The sequence below is a fragment of the Lepus europaeus genome, chromosome 1 (assembly GCF_033115175.1).
Source record: "Lepus europaeus isolate LE1 chromosome 1, mLepTim1.pri, whole genome shotgun sequence".
NCBI lineage: Eukaryota > Metazoa > Chordata > Mammalia > Lagomorpha > Leporidae > Lepus > Lepus europaeus.
In genome coordinates, this window is record NC_084827.1 from 119654291 (window position 1) to 119671789 (window position 17499).

A 17499-nucleotide genomic window follows, 5' to 3' on the forward strand; every position below is an offset into this window, starting at 1 on the left:
GTCCCTTTTGCTGACTAGTCTTAGGTATTTTAGCAAAGGAGCTCAGATCATTGGTCCATTGAGACATCAGTGTAAAGTACTCAGTGTGTTTGATTTAAAAAGTGTTGGAAAAGGCATCTCTTGGAGGGGAAGGGAAGTTACTTTATCACAATGATGGTACTGTAACAAGCACATCAAACAACAAATGACAAAGCAATGTCCCTTTCCTCTTGGCCTCTGATGCTCACTCCACGCCTGTCGGGTTTACAGTCTAAGCAAACTCAACCCAGAGAGCACAGAGTGTGGTAAGTAGGGCAGAAAAATAAAACCTTTAGCCAGATTTGTGGATTACTTCAAATCTAGGATTCCAGAATCACTACCTTTCTAGTCCAGGCAGTTGTATGTGTGGGAGTGGGGGGAATGCAGTTTCAAGATGTAAAATTCCATTTTCTGGGCAGTGCAGTAAAATGTCATGGGAAGCTGGTTCCTTTGAGGCGTACCATGTAGATAGCATGTTCTTTTCCTTTGCACCCTCTGTAGCTGAAGCATGGATGGCCTCCCCATGGATGCTCAGCCACTTCTCAACAGCAAGAAGCCTTTCTGGAAATATAGGGACAATAATCTTGCTTTAGCTCGCGCAATGTTGAGAAGACTGTTACTGTCCAGACTTACTGTCTGAATCACTTAGGAAATCATTTCATAGTCATGTGCGGTGTCTGACAACACCATATCACAGCCATAGACCTAGAATTTCTTGTTGATGGGATGCCCATTTCCCACTTGTGGTCTAGCTGCCTCCGAGGCCTGAGTTTATCTTGACAGTTATAGTATCCCCAATGATGGCAAGGCATCTCTTACCCCATTGGCCACTTACTACTACTACCTCATTCTTGATGAGCCTATTGTTGTAGAACCAAGCAAGAAAAGTTGTAGAGTTCCAAGAATTATCAGGACATTCCACTCTCCATCAGACCAAATGATGATGAGGCTTGCACCTGTTAATAAGATTATATAGCTCTAGCATTATTTTCATACCCACAAAATGCTGTATGTTGAATTGATTTTTCTTATCAGGCAGGTAGAGGGCAGGGGACTATTCTAAGAGGACATAATAGAATCCATGTGTACTTCCTCTTCCAGACAGCTGTTCCCAACTGGCAAACCAAAAGGTGACAGGGCCCCAGGTCCTTAGAGTTCCAATTCCAAGGCTCGGGACTCAGGACTGGCCAATTTGTGAAACTTTTATGATGTTTTGTCCTCAGGACTATGCGCTTGGTCCCCTGAAGCCTGGAAGAGGTGGACCCACTTGTCCAGGAACTGCCCGAAGATGCTGTAGCTGAAGCCAGGTGGGTGGTTGTCATGCATTCAGCATTGGTACTGGGTCTGCCCTTGGCTTGTCTGGTGCCACCAGAACCACTCACTGCCCCAGAACAGCACCAAGAACACGCTCCCTGCAATGAACATCCCAAACATGGCCTCATGCAACTAATGCAGCAGCAGCCACAAGTTTGTGCATGGCCAGTGCTAGGTGCACCTGCCCAGAGCCTGGAGCACACACATGGCTACTCTGAGTGGCACCAGTAGCTGCAGGAGGACCACTGCCCATGACCTCAGATCTGGAGCTCTGGAATCCTACAATCTAACAGAGGCTTTTAATTAACCAGTTCTAAAGACTGGGCCATGTTTGGATGCTGATTTAAGCAGCAACAACAACAACAAAATAGGTTGGGTTTGAAGGAAACCATGATCAGTATGGTATACACGAAAGTCCATGGAATCTGCTGAAGGAATCAGAAAGAATTGGGAGTACTGAGGCTGAGAAGCTGGGGCAACGTGAGCTGATGCCACCCATCGCCCACCTATGCAACACTTGTCACAGCCTCCTTTATTTTCCATTGTCTCGAATCTGCCCCTTGGGGAAATAATTTGGTCTAAACAAAAATCTCAGAATAGGGATCCTGGAAAAGATTAGCTATATTAAACCGTGCACTCCAATTCAACTAGAGATAAAACAAGAGAGAAAAGAGACATAGCTCCAGATTCAATTCTCCTCTCTTCAGTTATGTTTTATGGAGAACTTATGTCATTCACAAAAGAGATGTAGTTTCCCCAGGGGAGACAGCAGGTGTACATTTTCTCTCAAGGTTATTTAATTGCTGTCAGGAAGACATATGATTAACAAAACCAAATGCTGGAAATATGAAGTATAGACAATTTTAAAGTTGTTTATATAGTTGATTACAGTATATCATACAATGTGTTTATTCGCCATAAACCTTTCTATCACAAACTGTTTGCACACCTGTGCACCGGCATAAACAGCCTACTGCTTAGCTGTGTGTAAATTCCTGGCTGCTGGCACGGCCAGCAGTGGATTTCACCGGTGGCCTCCCCAAGTTACCTCCTATGCACCAACTTCACACTGATAGTTTGGCCACTTGGGTCTGGAGCTGAGGCCTGCTGACCTTTAGCATTCCCTGCTTTGATGAGAGCCCTTTGAACTCCAGAAGGAATGCAGTATGGAAATGAATGGCCTGCTGAGCTCCTCCGTGTCCGTGATGACCTTGCGACTCAAAGTGAGGTCCACAGTCTGTTTTCCATTGGTTCCTATGGATTGAGAGGAAGCATTTAGAACTTTTGAGAGCCACTTGGCAGCATAAGCTTTTGTCTCTTGAACCTTATAATTTTTTAAAAAGGGGACTTTATTATATGTATTGGATGTTTCACTTTAAGTTACTTTTATGGCATTTTATCAAGCATTAAAGAAAGAATTGATTGTTCACCACCAATAGTTTGTGAAGCCCTGTTTTAGAGGGATGGCCTGTGTGTATGCTACGTCCCTGGACTCCACTGTGATACTTGCACAGCTCCAAAAAGGCAGCTAATGGCATAAATGTGGACCACAAAGATTGCTCTCCCCAAAGGGTCACTCTTTAAAAATGCAAATATCTAATTTACTACACATATGTTAGGCTCATGCCAGGGGCTGGGAGATCTGATAAAATCAGCCCAGCTGACCTCTTGTCACCTTCTCTTAGACCTTTCAATACCAGTGAGTAGCAACAGTAGCAGTAATACTACAAGGAAGATGAGGAGAAACAGCTAAGAGTTGAACTTACAACGTGCCAGGTACTGTCCCAAATGCTTTACACACACAAACTTGCAAATGGTTTTTCTCTCTTTGAAGTGGTGTACTCATGTATTCTAACCTATAAGTGTACAAAAAGAAATATAGCATCAAATCTGCTTACCATAGTTCGTTGTATAGCCATGAAAATTTACTAATTACTAATTAGTATTAGAATTTCAAGACATCATGCCAAATATACTAGAGATAGTAATTAAGGAATGGAAATGTAATACCTAGGAAATGAGAATTTTGGGTTCAGACATTGGTCAGAGGGCAGAGCTGGAAAAAGTATTAATAGAGAAACAGCATCAAGTTTTGAAAAATAGAGTATGACTTCCTTTTTATGTTTTTGCATTTAAACATTTTCAATCATGAAAGAAAAAAATGTATAAGAAATAAAGGCAACATAACAAAACTTGCATTACAGTATAAAGACATTATTCAAGGTCAAATCTTTTGTAAAAACTTTTTTATTTATTTGAAAGGCAGAGAGAGAGATAGAGGCCTTCCATCTGCTGGTTCACTCCCCAAATGGCCACAACAGCTGGAGCTGGACCTATCCGAAGCCAGGAGCCAGGAGCTTCTTCTGGGTCTCAAACATGGGTACAAGGGCCCAAAGACTTGGGACATCTTCTACCGCTTTCCTAGGCCATAGCAGAAAGCTGGATGAGAAGAGGAGCAGCCAGGACACAAACCAGGGCTCATATGGGATGCTGGCACGGCAGGCGGCAGCTTTACCCACCACACCACAGCACCGGCCCCAAGTTCCAATCTATTATTTTGTTAAATTCTGTATTTAACAAAGAGTCTATTTGCTCTATTCCTTTAAAATGAGCCGCCTTAGACTGCAATGGGAGCTGCTTTCTGCCTCCTCCCATAATCTCTGTAATAACCAGTGCTACTCCCACCACTGTTGGCAGTCAGATTACCTGCTTAGCTTTGGGATGGTAAAAAAAAGGTTAATCACACATAAATGTTCAGTATATTATCATAGAGAGGGATTAAGGAGTTCCCCCAGGGAAGGGTAAATGGGGGCATGCCTACATCCTACCTCATCTTTCCTAGCCTTTGTTCCTCCTTGGGTTCTATGGACAAGCTGGCGCTTATCTATGCGGGGGTATGGATGGTTCCAAATCCACACGAGTAGGGAGATGTTTTCTCCCAACTGACTGAACTCTCTTCTCCTTCCCATAAATTTAAAACCCAGTAGTAAATGCTAATCCCAATCAATTCACATTCCCTGGGAGCCCGTAATATTCCAGGGCCATGATTCCTGCCCCATGAGCTTCATCCTAATTAACCATGAATCTTAAGAAGGCCTTCACATTAACTCTGTGTACCCTTGGAGATGCGGCCATGATTGTAAGGCTACTTGTGAAGGTGGAGAATCAGAGGGGAGAGAGGCTCAGTCAGTCACAGAGTGAGTTCGTGAAGAACCAAGAAGAGAAGGACATCTGCGGAGATATTTCCAGAAGTCCCAGCTTCTCTCCCTCCTTCCTTCCTTTCTTTCTTCTTTTATCCTGCCTCAGGTTTATTTTTATAAGTAGCACAGGAGAACACCAGGCCATGCAAACAGTAGCCTGGGATCATACCAGTCCTCTTGTCCTCACATTGGCAGAGAGAGGTATCCAATCTGGAGCCTTTGGGATGTGGCTGGGCACCTCTGGGAACATGATCTAGGATCTAGAGCCAGGGTCATAGTCAAGACCTTGGTTTGAGCCTTGACCTTGGCCTTGGCCTTTGGTCAACAGAGCCTGAAACCCTTGGCAATTTGGGCATGAACACACTTCCTGAGCTTAGGGTGGATGGTGCAGGCAAGTTGATTGAATGCATGGCTCATGCTCATTGGGATCTTGAGCTTGACTTCTTTGGACTTTACAAAGATTTTGATAGCCTCCGGTGATGGACTTGGCATTGTTGGGCTGTATCTTCAGGCTTTTCTTGTGAGCAGATCTTGATCAAGTACATGTTTCTCAGAACTTGCAAAACCCTATGCAATTAATATCTTTGTTATACAAGTTTTTCTTCATGCTATTTCTCTTCCATATTCAGGACTAGTTGTGTATGCTGTTATTCTTAGACTTGACCATAGACATAGGCTAAGACTCCTAAAGTCACCAAGAGAAAAGTGACACAGTTTACTTCTTTGTATTGTTACTTACATCTCTATTATAACAAGTAGAATATCTCATTAAAAATGCCTTTAAAAATTGTTGTTTTGTCTTTCCAACATTGATGAGATAGGTATTAGTACTTCCATTTTACAGGTGAGGAAACCAACATCTAGGAAGTATAAGTCCCTCCCCAGGCTTATACCTCATTGGTGCACAGGCAGAAACTTGACAGGTGTCGTTTTTCTCCCTGCCCATGGTAGCTGACTTTATTGTTTTTTCTTGCCTTTTTTCTTTGGGATGTTTCACAGTCAACTCAAATTTAATTTCTCCAGAACTGAATTCCTGAATCTTTTCTTTTCCCATTTTCTGTATAACAAATCTAGGGGTCATCTTTGATAGCTTGTGTCTCTAGTTTTCCTATGTATGATCTATAACCAAGTCAGGGTGATTTGGCCTCCAAAACACTCCTCTTGTTACTTGTCTTTCCACTACCTTATTCAAACAGTCTGGATATTTATTTGTTGGATAAATGTTGGAGTAGAAAGTGTCCAATGAAGGAAGATACCAGAAAGACACAGTAGTTGGGAAGTGAGATATATTTCCTTTTCAAAAACAAATATTTTGAGAAGTTCTTTTTCCAGAAAAAATAAGTTTGTGGTCAGCATATTTGCTTTAATATATTGGGGAGCATCAGTAGAAGTCACAGTAATTTGTTAAATGTGCGTTTTAACTCTAAGTACAACTGAGATCCTTTCTGAATCAAGCAATTCAAATTAAATGCAGTGCAGTTTATTAACAAAAGAATCCAAGGCTTTAGGTAGATTATACACTCTTAAAAATCACTCTTAAAAATAGGCAAATAGATGTTTTCATAATTTATGGATGGGAAAATTGGGTTCACGGAGACAAAGTGACTTGCTCAAGGTCATACAACTGAGACTGGAATCCAGAATACCCGTACTCACACAGGTGTTATTGTTGTTTTTAACTTTATTTATTTATTTGAAGGTCAGGAAGATAGAGAAACATTGAAAGAGAGAGAGCTCACATGCGCTGGTTCACTTTCCAAATGCCAGCAACAGCCAGAACTAGGGCAGGCTAAAGCCACGAGCCGAGTGCTTACTCCAGGTATTTCCCATGGGCAGCAGGGACCCAGTGACTTGTGCCATCACTGCTACCTCACAGGGTCTGTATCAGCAGGAAGCTGGACTCAAGAGCCAGAGCCAAGGATGAGACCCATGTGCCCTGCTGTGGGGTGTGGGCACCTGCACTGCTGGGCCAAGCGCCCACACCCACACAGGTGTTTTTTCCTCTAATAGGCCCTGCTAGCCTTTCTAGTGCATCCTCTCCTTACATTTGAATGCTAAGACAGCTGAAAATAGCAAACAGGAAATTCAATGACAGCAGCAGCCTGTGGCACATACACTGTGGTCCAGACACCTTGCGTGTGGTGGTCCGGTGAGCTTGTGGTGCTGGTGGTATTGCTCCTCATCCTCCCCCTTCGCTTCCTCTTCTTTCTCTTCCCTCTCTCTGCGACAATGTGTGGGCTCCAAAACATCAAAAACAAAAGATCTTAATATGAAGTTTTCCTTGTTGGTAAAATGACAGTTCTGAAGAGAAAAAAAAAAAATCGTCATGACACATTTCCATTCTCCTCTCTTGCACATTGATTCTTTTCATTCTAAATACTAATCCCTCGCTAAAGGGCTATGAATGTTGCTGAATCACTAATCTTCAAAATATTTTCTGAAATGTTCTTTTCTCTTGTGATGTCAGAAAACCGATATTCTAAAGAAATTCCAGAAGAAATCTAAAGAATTTTAAAATGTACTGGTTAACATAGATTTGATTGGATCACAACAGACAATTTTTGTGGTCATTTTTTGGGAGCCTAGGCAAAGCGTTTATTTTCTTTCCAAGTCTATGTCGTTGGAAAATTCACCATTAGCTTCTCTAAACCAGAGCTTTATGGTAAAATGCACTCCTACATTTGCAGACAAAGATAGCAAGTTAGGAAAAATCTCTCAGTGATGTGGTTGAAAATGAATGTTTGAGCAATTCTTCAGCAGCAGAAAAAAGACTCCAGTGTTTACATAATCCCAATGTGAATACATAGCTTCTTCTATATTTTCTTGTTAAAACTCACCTGGCTTTGCTCAAGACTCCAAATACAGTGAATTCTAGACAGCACCTAATATTTATTCATGCCATTGTCAAGAGCATCTTTGCAGTTCTTGCCAAGGTCTGTCATTGAATGTGTTTATCCAGCTGCATGGCGAAAATATAATACAAAGTCATCATTTTACTCAGCCACCTACTCAATATTTTCTTCTGTGATTAAATTAACTCATAAATATTACACTTTTAATGCCAGAAAGCCGTGGTTCATCCAGCCAGTTGAATGCCTGTTTGTCCATTTTCTAATGTTGCTGGGCACACAGTCATTTCATTAGAGAGTTTGAAATAATGAAAATCATTGCATTTACTTAACACGCACAATCAACAGAGCAGGACCCTTCCAAGAGCTCCTTTATGATGCAGTGCAAGGCCACGGAAGAAATTTTGTAAGGAGCACGGAGGAGCTGCGGGAGCCGTATTGAAGGGGATTTGGCCACCATAAAAACAAATCTGCTGTGATTGTCTAAAGCCAAGGACAGAAATTCCGGCTCAATTTGCAGCTAGCACAGTTTCTTGCTCAATCAAGTAAGGTTTCAAATAAACATGCACATTTTGAGCTTGCTTATTCTCGATTCACTACCAGACTGTGCTCATGAGCCATGCAGCCTGCTTCCATGTTCTCTGCCATTTTTGAGTTTGGTTTTCTAAATCAGCCTCAAGATGCCTTTACATGCTCGTCTTCATAGTCTGAAGATTGAAACTTGAGGGCAAAAATTTGCCTTTGCCCTTTAAGACTTGCGCTGGTGACGGCAGGACAATCTGCATCCATGTGGATGCCCAGCCCTGGGGGCAGGAGCCATATCTCACAGGACCCTGATCAAATCACTTTCTGAATGAAATATGTATGGGGGCACTGCAGGGCAGTTAACTTTTCTAGAATTATATCCAAATCTGCTCAGTCATTCTGGGACTAGCCTTGGTTAGCAATTGCTTATAATGCCAATGCTTTTGGAAACTTTTTATAGTCTTTTTTTTTTAATCTCAAAAATAAAACTTAAAGGGGCTTGAAAAGTAGGTTGTAGATGATCACACAATAGCCTGATTTCAGTGGTTTCAGTTATGTGCATTTTACTTTATGTGCACCCACTGAAATGAACCAAAATTAATCCAGATTTGAACAAAGACTACAGATACAAATGAGCCCTAACTTCCAGGACTGCTCCTTGCAATGCACTAGCTGAAGCGTTTGGAACGCATTGGCCCTGGGAGACGAAGAAGTTATGACAAACAACATATGGGTTTTAAAATCTGGAACTATCGAAGACTGAACAAGAGAGCTATTTTCATTTTACCTGTTCTTTTTTTTTTTTTTTTTTAGAAGATGAATGATTTCTAATCACATTTTATTCTCATCTTTAGAGCTGGATCCTGAAAGATCCAGGTTGGTTGAAAACTGCTGGTGAGTGTGCAGCTTTGTCCAACCATTACCTAATGCATGTGTGTCATCTGCTTTCCCTGTTGTGAGAAAACACACTGAGGAAATGTGTAAGTCCACTGAATTGTTCCCAACTCTTTATTCACCTTTCAGCATGCTAGTTCCTTCCCTTGGCGTTGATATCATTATGCATTTGTCAAAGATAGACTGTCACTTTAGGGCCTCTATTATGTGCAAGAATTGGCAGCAAATTTTGCCACTGGGATTTGCTTATATCCTCTGTATGTTATTGTGCTTCTTTGGCATTCAGTAAATTCCATACACCCACTTCTTTGATGTTCATTCCAACCCCTAAATGTGGAAACAATGACTGAAATTTTGGATCAAAGCACTGTGTAGATGGCAGGCAACCCAGCACTCTGATAATTCACTGGAACAGAGCGCACCTCCCTCCCCCTGAAAATCTAGGCCAATGGCCCTCCAAGAACAGCGCTGGCTTCCCTATGCAAAGTCACGACAGGAAGTAAAGAAAACAACTCCAAGGTTTTAGTTTAAAAATAAAAGAAAAGGAAAGAAAGAAAAGAGACTCAACTGGATGGCGCTATTGAAACTCATGGTCACTTCTAAGTATAGAGAAAGCTAACTACCGTTCCAGTTGGTTTCCCTGTTTCCTCTCCCCACCCCCGACCCCACTGGCCATGCTCCCATTAGCACTCGAACTGGGCGAGGCTTTGCCAGATTTGGAACAGTCTCCAGATCTAATAATGTGTAACGTCAGCTGCACAAGATGGCCCAGATTTTTCAAATGGATTTCTTAAGGAAGAAAGAAAGGGTCCAGGAATGAAGGAATTTTTAAAAAGGAATTGGAAAAACAAAACCAGAACCACCACAGTTTTAGCTAGTAACTTTCACAAACTGGAATTAGCTGTCTGGAGAGTACTTTCGATGTTTGCTTTTGCTTTACTCCTGGGATGCTAGTGCAAATAATTACTTCATTCAATTTATTTCACAGGTCAACTTTGACTCATAAAAGCATTAAAACAGGTAACCCCCTGGGATGCTGGGAAGACAGATGAGCAAATAGATATGAAACTGTTGTGAGCAGTTTAGGGGTAGGCCACTTTATAAATCCAGGGTATTTTATGATTGTGCCTCCACTTCACCCCATCTGATATCCAGAATGTGCTAGTTATAATTAATATGCAATGTTGCGAACAGTTTTAAAAATACTGCAGTCCTTTTAAGTGTAGTGAAGAAAATAATTGTGTTTGGGGGAATCTCATCCAGGGGAAATTAGAAGAATTCCCAATAGAGGGGCATAATTGAGACATGGGATGGCTGCTCGTGTTCAGTCCAAAGGTAGAGCACAAGGAGGTAACTGACAGCTCTTAAAATGCCAGTTTCAGATTCTCTCTACATAGGAAATGTTTCCTGCCACACATGTGCAACAGTGACATCCAGTGGTTGCAGAGGTAATTACAAATGTATCTTGCTTTAAAATGTAAAATACTTTTGTATTATAATCAAATCTTCCTTGTTGGCCAGTGTTGGTTTTTATACCTCATCCGGTCAACAGCGTATGTCAATAACTCGGGCTGTATGCCAAGTAAAGCCACGTTCTCTCCGTTTTCTTGCTAAGTCTGTTCTGTTAGTATTATTTTCCTGTCTTTTACAAAAATTGCAGTTCGACTCTGAGTGTCTCTCCGAGAGGCCCTAAGCACATGTCCACCGACACGACATCTTTTTATAAGTGTGAATGATGGGGTGCAGCCGCCGCCCTGCCCAGCAGGCATAGAAACTGCACTCCCCTCTGAAGTACGCAGGGGAGGTCATCTGCGATTGCGCACATTTTCCTGGTGGTAGAATTGCTTAAAGGAATCATCGGATTTTCTTCCCAGGTCATTGAAGATGATGAGAACGAAGAGGAAATTAAAAATAAAGGAGAGAAAGGAGAAGAGGAAGGAAGGAAGAGGAGAGGAGAGGCAGAGAGGGAGAAGAAAAGAAGTAAGGGAGGAGGGGAGGAAGAAGGGAGAAGGAAGAGAGAAGGAAAGAAAAGGGAGAACAGGACTACTCATTGATCTTACATTTTGGCCATACGACCACAGATATCAGCCTCCAAAAAGTGTTCTTTTAGCTAACTGCACTCCTTCCTGTACCAGGTAATGAACTAAGACCAAAAAATTTTTTCATTAAAAAAAAAAAAAACGCAAGAAGAGTCTTGTTTGCTGCAAGAACCTTGAGTAGTGCCCCTGTAAGATGCTTCCGAAGCGCCCCGTCTTCCGTCAGGGCCAAGCCTGGGAAGGCAGATCAGCCTGCCTGTGGTTCATGTTCATGGCATGCAGAGCACCGGGTGGCTGCTTAGGGACAGCACTCGCTCACAGCGTCCCCCGAGGAGCTATTTCTCACTCTCAGACTCCGTAAGCGGCGGAGGGCTTTTCTCCTCAGTTCACCCGTCTCTCTAACAAGTTCTGCAGGCGGGAAGAACTGAGAGACATCAAATTGCACTTTCTCCTTGCTAAAGTAGAAAAAGCAAAAAAGAAAAAAAATCTACCAAATTCCAATAGAAAACAGTAAAATAGACATACAATTGTTGAAGCCTCCAAATGCCTTTTAGCTAGTAAACCTTATCCTCACTACGCCCCAAAGAAGAAAACCATCACAGAAAACGTGTTCAATGGACGAAGTGTGTGTGTGTGTGTGTGCAACCTATGATTTGCATTAAAGAGTCAGGACACAGAGAAGGAGATGGTCTCCTTTCACGCTGGGAAATGGTTCCCATTTGTGTCAGTGAGAGTTAGGGGTGAGGCGCATTGAGACAGAGCAGGTGAGTCCACAGCCTTGAACCAGGTCGGTTTGCTTTCACAAGGGCTTTGAACTGCGAATGCTGGATTCTGGAGATTCTGCAGGGCAGGAATGCCGCCCTCGGCCCATCTTCCCTGGACCATGCCTCTGCCTCCTGGCTTCTCTTTGTCGCTTTTGTAGCAGGACCTCATCGGGAATATACGGAAGATTAGCAGGCTTGGGTCTTGCCCCTCCTTTTAATTCTGCAGGAGCCTGGCTGGGCTGGCTCTTATCTCCTGCACCCTGGAACCCTGGCTGGATGATTTCTGGAGTTGAGCCAGAGCCCCATGCAGAGTGAGAATTGAGCCTTCCCTTAACAGTGTGTGGGGCCTCCTCCCCCAACACCGCCACCCACAGCCACCGCACTACCAGCTCCTGCCAGTCTGAGGAGCAAGAGGCTGGCATAAAGAATCAGTTCCCTTCCTTCCTCCTTAAAGAAAAAAAAAAAAAAAAAAAAAAAAGCCTGCCTTGCAAAGTCCCTTCACTGTTTCAGAGTTGGGGGGGGGGGGGGGGAAGCAGTTGCGCAACACACACTCTTCTCCTGGCGTATAGCTCCCGGGTATCATTTTACTACAATATATAATCTAATAATCCATTTAATTTCTTTAGAGAGATGTTATATATACAGGTGGCATTTGGATGGAATCACATGCCATAAACCTGTCTGCTCCTATCTGGGTGCAGAATGCAGGGGAAGAATCTATTTTACAGGCCTTCTCGAATTTTTACATGGTCAATTGGCTGCTTTTTGTATTCTGGAACGTATCAGAGCATCTGCAGGAAAAAATATATATATACATATAAATTCTATAAAACGGTGGCAGGATTTCTGATTTACCGAGAGTGCTTGTTTGAATTTTCACAAAAATACTTAGCTATATAGGACAATGTATTAGGCGTATTCTTAAAGGTAAATAACTGCAACCAATAAAAGTTTGGCCCATAAAGGGTCCCATCTTCTACTAGTTTTCTGCACCGAGAATTACTACCAGTATAATCACGGCTCCCTGCACACTAATATTTCCTCTGATACAGTATGATCAATGTTGTGGAAAAACATTTATTATATTTCTTCTAGCTACTTAAAGGCATTACTGAATTATGGGCATCGCAAAACGAATCCACTGTGCATTTTTTCTTTATGTGACGTTTTTACAATCTTCATTTTCTGCTTTGCAGCCACTGAGCTATAGAGATCCACACTTCGTCCCTCTCACAGCTGCCACTGCGGCCACCCTCTCCTTTCTGCTTTATTACATCGGAAACGCACTTCATATGATAACCTTCCTTTTCAGTCTGCACCGGCCTCTTATTAGAAGGGAAGAACTTAGGCAAGAAATTAAACACTCAGTGTGGTTCATAACAGTTGCTCGTCTCCTTACCTAATAAAGCTGGTGAAGTTTAGACTGAGCTAACGGACAAGGGGCGGGGATAGCATTTCGCAGACTTATTCTAGGATGGCGGATGGGCTCCGACTGGGCGTGAGCTTTGCAGTTTTGACATTTAGCGAGTTTATTAACATCTGTGCTTCTGAGGCACCTCGCCCACAGGGTCTGCAGCTGGGAGAGAGTGCGTCCAGCCAACGGCCCGTGTCTCGGCCCCTGCCAGGGGATGAATCAATTAGCAAGGGAAGCAGTGATGCAAATGTGCTGGGGTCACTTGGGATGCTGTTTGCCTTTCTGATAGAGAAAGCGTGCCATAAATAACAGCACACCTCAGGAAGCCATTCCGGGAGGCCCCGATGCCAGGGGGGGATGCTGCTGGGGACGGAAGGAATCGGAATCGTTGGCTCATTGTGCATGCTTCCCCCATCTCAGTCCATGGGAGATTTGTAGTAAAATCAAAGTACTTAAAAGGAGGACAGTGTGTGGTAACAGAGGCATGTTCAGTCATCTTTTAGTACCACAACCCATGATTTATGACCCAGAGTTACAGCCAACTTTATTACAAAAATGACTTCACCTATAATAACCTTCTGCAGGGCTCTCTGGAGAATGAGGTAGTGGCCCACAGCATTAGAATCTGGCAAGTATGCACAAACAATTCCTGCCTCTGTCTCATGTCCCCCACGCTCACCCCCAGAGAAGGCTTCCCCCCACACCTGCTGGGAGAACTGGGTTTCCCAGCAAGGTGTTGTGCTTTCAGTGGGAGGATTTGCCTGCATCAGGTATTTGTAGGAACTCAGGGAGCTGCCTCCTGGCTCCCAGGCGTGCCTCCCCCAAACCCGGTGCCCTGAGGAATAAGGAGCAGAGGATGCCCACTCACCCTTCACTTCCTTCTCTGTGCTCCCCCCACGATGTCCACCACTTGAGATCATTGAGCGCACCCCCCACATCCTTATAATTGCCATGGTAACTGACAGCTGCACTAAAACTGCCGGGGCTGGGTGTCCAACCAGGGTCCCCTGGGCGTCCCAGAATCTAGGAACTGGCCCTCCGTCTTGTTAAACTCTAGTGTCAGTTCCTAGCGATTGTTTTAAATTTACATCCTCAGAGTGGCTTAGTGGGATTACGTGTCCATTTGCATTAAAACAGGTTTCTGTCATTAAACTGCCATACAATAAGCTTCCTTGGGACACATTAATGAGCTCTAAATATCATCAAGTAGAAGTTCACTTCCCCACGACAGCCAACAAGCGGGGGCCGAAGGCAGCAGCTGCCTCGAACCTTAGCCCAGGAGAACTGTAAGTGCCAGCCAAAGAAGGGGCTTGGGCTGCTTCTGAGCTGCAAGGTGAGTGGTCCTGGTTTACAGCTGATCGGGGGCTGTTGGTGACACTCGAGCCACTCACCTGAAACCCTGCGGCCCGCCTCCTTCTCTTCCTATTCCAAATAAACCTTCGGCCTCGACCCTGTCTGCAGAAACGAACTGATGAGCCGGTGGCCTCTTTCCTGTGAGGCAGTGTCTCAGCCCCATTGGCTTTGCCCTGGGATTTGCCTGTGCTGGAGGAGCCCCACTTACAGCTAGCATGAGGCGCCCCTGACTCTCACATGCCTGTAGGACTGGTTCTGGGCCGTCTGGCCTGTTACTCGGGGGCCTAGAGCCTGGAATGCTAGCTAGTCTTGTTAAAGAACACATTTCCTAGTCATCCAGGAGCCGACTAGGAACAGGGGACAGTTTGCATTGGCAATGCTTGCCCTGACAAATACATACATGTCTCGAAGTAGAAATTTTTCACCAAAAGCAAATAAATAATCCCTTACCCTTGTCTTATGTCAAAGAGGTAAAACTGGCTGCTTGTCAGACTTCCTGGTCTACACAGGCTGTGATCTCATTTCTGTGTAGCCTTAATGGGGACAGCGATGTATGATGGAGACACTGCTGTATTTAGGAATGACAAGATGGGCATTATTAATAGCTTAATTGACATTAAGGCAATTACCCCTACCCTTATTATAGTTTGTAGAATTACACAGAAAATATTGGCTGAGGCCTTTTTTTCCCTAGAGCTACCCAAGGATACAGCATTTTATTTCATGCCAGATCCCAGCTTTGACATTAGATACTTAGCCATAGAATGATTCCAGTAAATCATTATAAATGCATTATAATAAAGATGTTATGAGCTATCAGATATTAACCCCCAACCCCTAAAGAGAGATAAATAGTCCAGTCACATGATTCCCACTTTTGTTTCATAAGAAATAAGCTTTTGCAAAGAGCAACTGACTAATGAATTATAAAATGGTGTGTTGAGCTCAGATAATTAAACAATGCGTTTTAGTGTCTGGTGCAGGATGAACACTAAATCATACACAAATAAAAAAAGGAAAAAACCAAAACCCCAAGCCCAACTCGTGTTTTCAAATAGCGTTGAGTTTGGTCTGCAGTCCAGAAATGTTTCACCTCTCTTCTTATCTGATTAGAAAGGTATATCAAATACAAGATCAGGATGCAGAAGAAGGTAAACCAAACCAAAAGTCAGAACAGGCGTTCTGGAGGTGCTAATTTCAGATAAGCCTACACGGTTATTTTAATGGAGATTTTACATAGAGATTCCATTTTCCCCACAAAATGTCAATGGGGCAAAAGTCTAGAAGAACCTGGAAGATTCCAAGTGTTCTTATATTGTCCAACTTTCGTATTTTGTCTCCGAAGGCAAAGTAACGTGTATTAGTGAGGTCAGCGGAGAAGGGTGAAAGTTAGGATATTGATGGTGATCTTGGCCTTGCAGTGTCAGAAAGCGAATGCATGCACTAAACTCTTCTCCATGCTGTGCAGGTGGAAGGGTGGGGAGGGTGGCTGGGTTCCCCTACAGGGCTCCACCTACCGATCAGTTTTGGGTCACCATGCCCTTTTCTGCAAGGCCCCCACACAGGGCTGGTTTGCCATCGGCTGCCGTTCCTGGCTTGTTACTGATTTGCTCCATGGTTTGAAGCTGTGCTCCAGCGTGTTTGGAATATGTGTTTTCATCTTCCAGCCTCTCAAAGACGTGGCGACTTCCTTGAGCAGTCTCCTGTTTCTTGGTCAAACAACACATCATCCAGGACTGTGTGGCCCAAATTAGCCTCTGTGTGGGCGTGATCACCTGTGCCGAACAAGGCTTCCCTGGGACACTTGATACACAACACACCCCTTGACCAGTCCTCTCCTATGCTCCAGTCAAGCTGGGCCACACAGCCCAGTCCTCCTTCCACTTCTCCAGTCCCACGTGTTGGCCCCTGTAGGTTAGTTGATCTTTTGAAGGCTTATTGTCTTCTAAAGTGAAAAGAGGTAATAATAATGCATATCCATAGGGTTGTGTGAACATTAAATAAGATCACTATGTAATGATCTAGCTACACAAGGTAAGCCCACGATTTAATTTTATCTAATTTTAGTTATCTTATATTTTTTCTTATCTTGCATCTTTTCTCTCCACTCTACTTTTGTTTTTATTAATATTTATGTATTGCAGAAACAGAAAGAAAGAAAGATATACAATCAGAGCTCCCTTCAACAGATTCAGTCTCCAAATACTAGCAATGGCTGGGCTTTCTTGTGTCTTGATCTTATATTTGATATAAGCCAGGATCCAGGAAAACAATCTAGGCCTCCCATGTGTATAGCAGAAACACAATTATTTGAACTACTACTGCTTCCTCCCAGGGTGGGAAACGGAAGCCAGAGGCAGGCATTGAACCCAGGTACTCCAATGTGGGACACACTATGCTAAAAGCCTACTCCAAGTCTCCCATTTTCTCCTCTCTTCTATCCCTCTCTCACCCCTCCCTGCTTTCCCCTTCTCTCCCCCTCCCACTTCGTCTACTCCTCCCCATCTTCATCTTCATCATTTTCTCATACATACATGTACATGCTTACAAATTCCCAAAGGCAGAATGTCATTAGAACATGTATTGCTGTATCTAGCACAGTATTTTGCTTGTGGAACACACATACATGCTTGCTACACGGAACAATATTAATAAGTTAATAATAGTTAATGTCTTCAACTACTTAGTATGAGCCAAGCACTATGCTATCAACTCCTCATCTAATTCTCACAAATATATGAGATAAGTACTCTTTTAATCCTCATAAGACTTAAAGATGTTATGGTACTTGCCCCAGGCCACACACACTCAGCAAGTGGACAACCTAAATGCAAGGCCAGAATCGGCCTGGATTTTGGAGTCTCCGTTCTTAACCATTGCTATGTCAAGCTGATTTTTCTCAGATTTTCCCCATTTCAGACTGAGCCCCATCGAGGAAACAGTCATGAGCACACACTCACTCACAAGACATTGATTTTTGGAGTTCTAAGAAGTCCAGATGTGTACATTACCTCTAGTTTACTGGTGCCCAAAAGTCACTTACTCCCAGGACATTATGTAAAGCCATCCAAAAGGACTGTACTATTCCAGACGCAACAAAGTTAATTGCACTTTGGGAGAAGGTGTCTGTGG

The 17499-nt window shown here is 43.4% G+C and overlaps 1 pseudogene; it reads right to left on the reverse strand.

Annotated features, from left to right (window-relative positions):
- Positions 1-243: 243 nt before the first annotated feature.
- Positions 244-8170, reverse strand: LOC133763141 (tissue alpha-L-fucosidase-like; annotated as a pseudogene).
- Positions 8171-17499: the final 9329 nt, after the last annotated feature.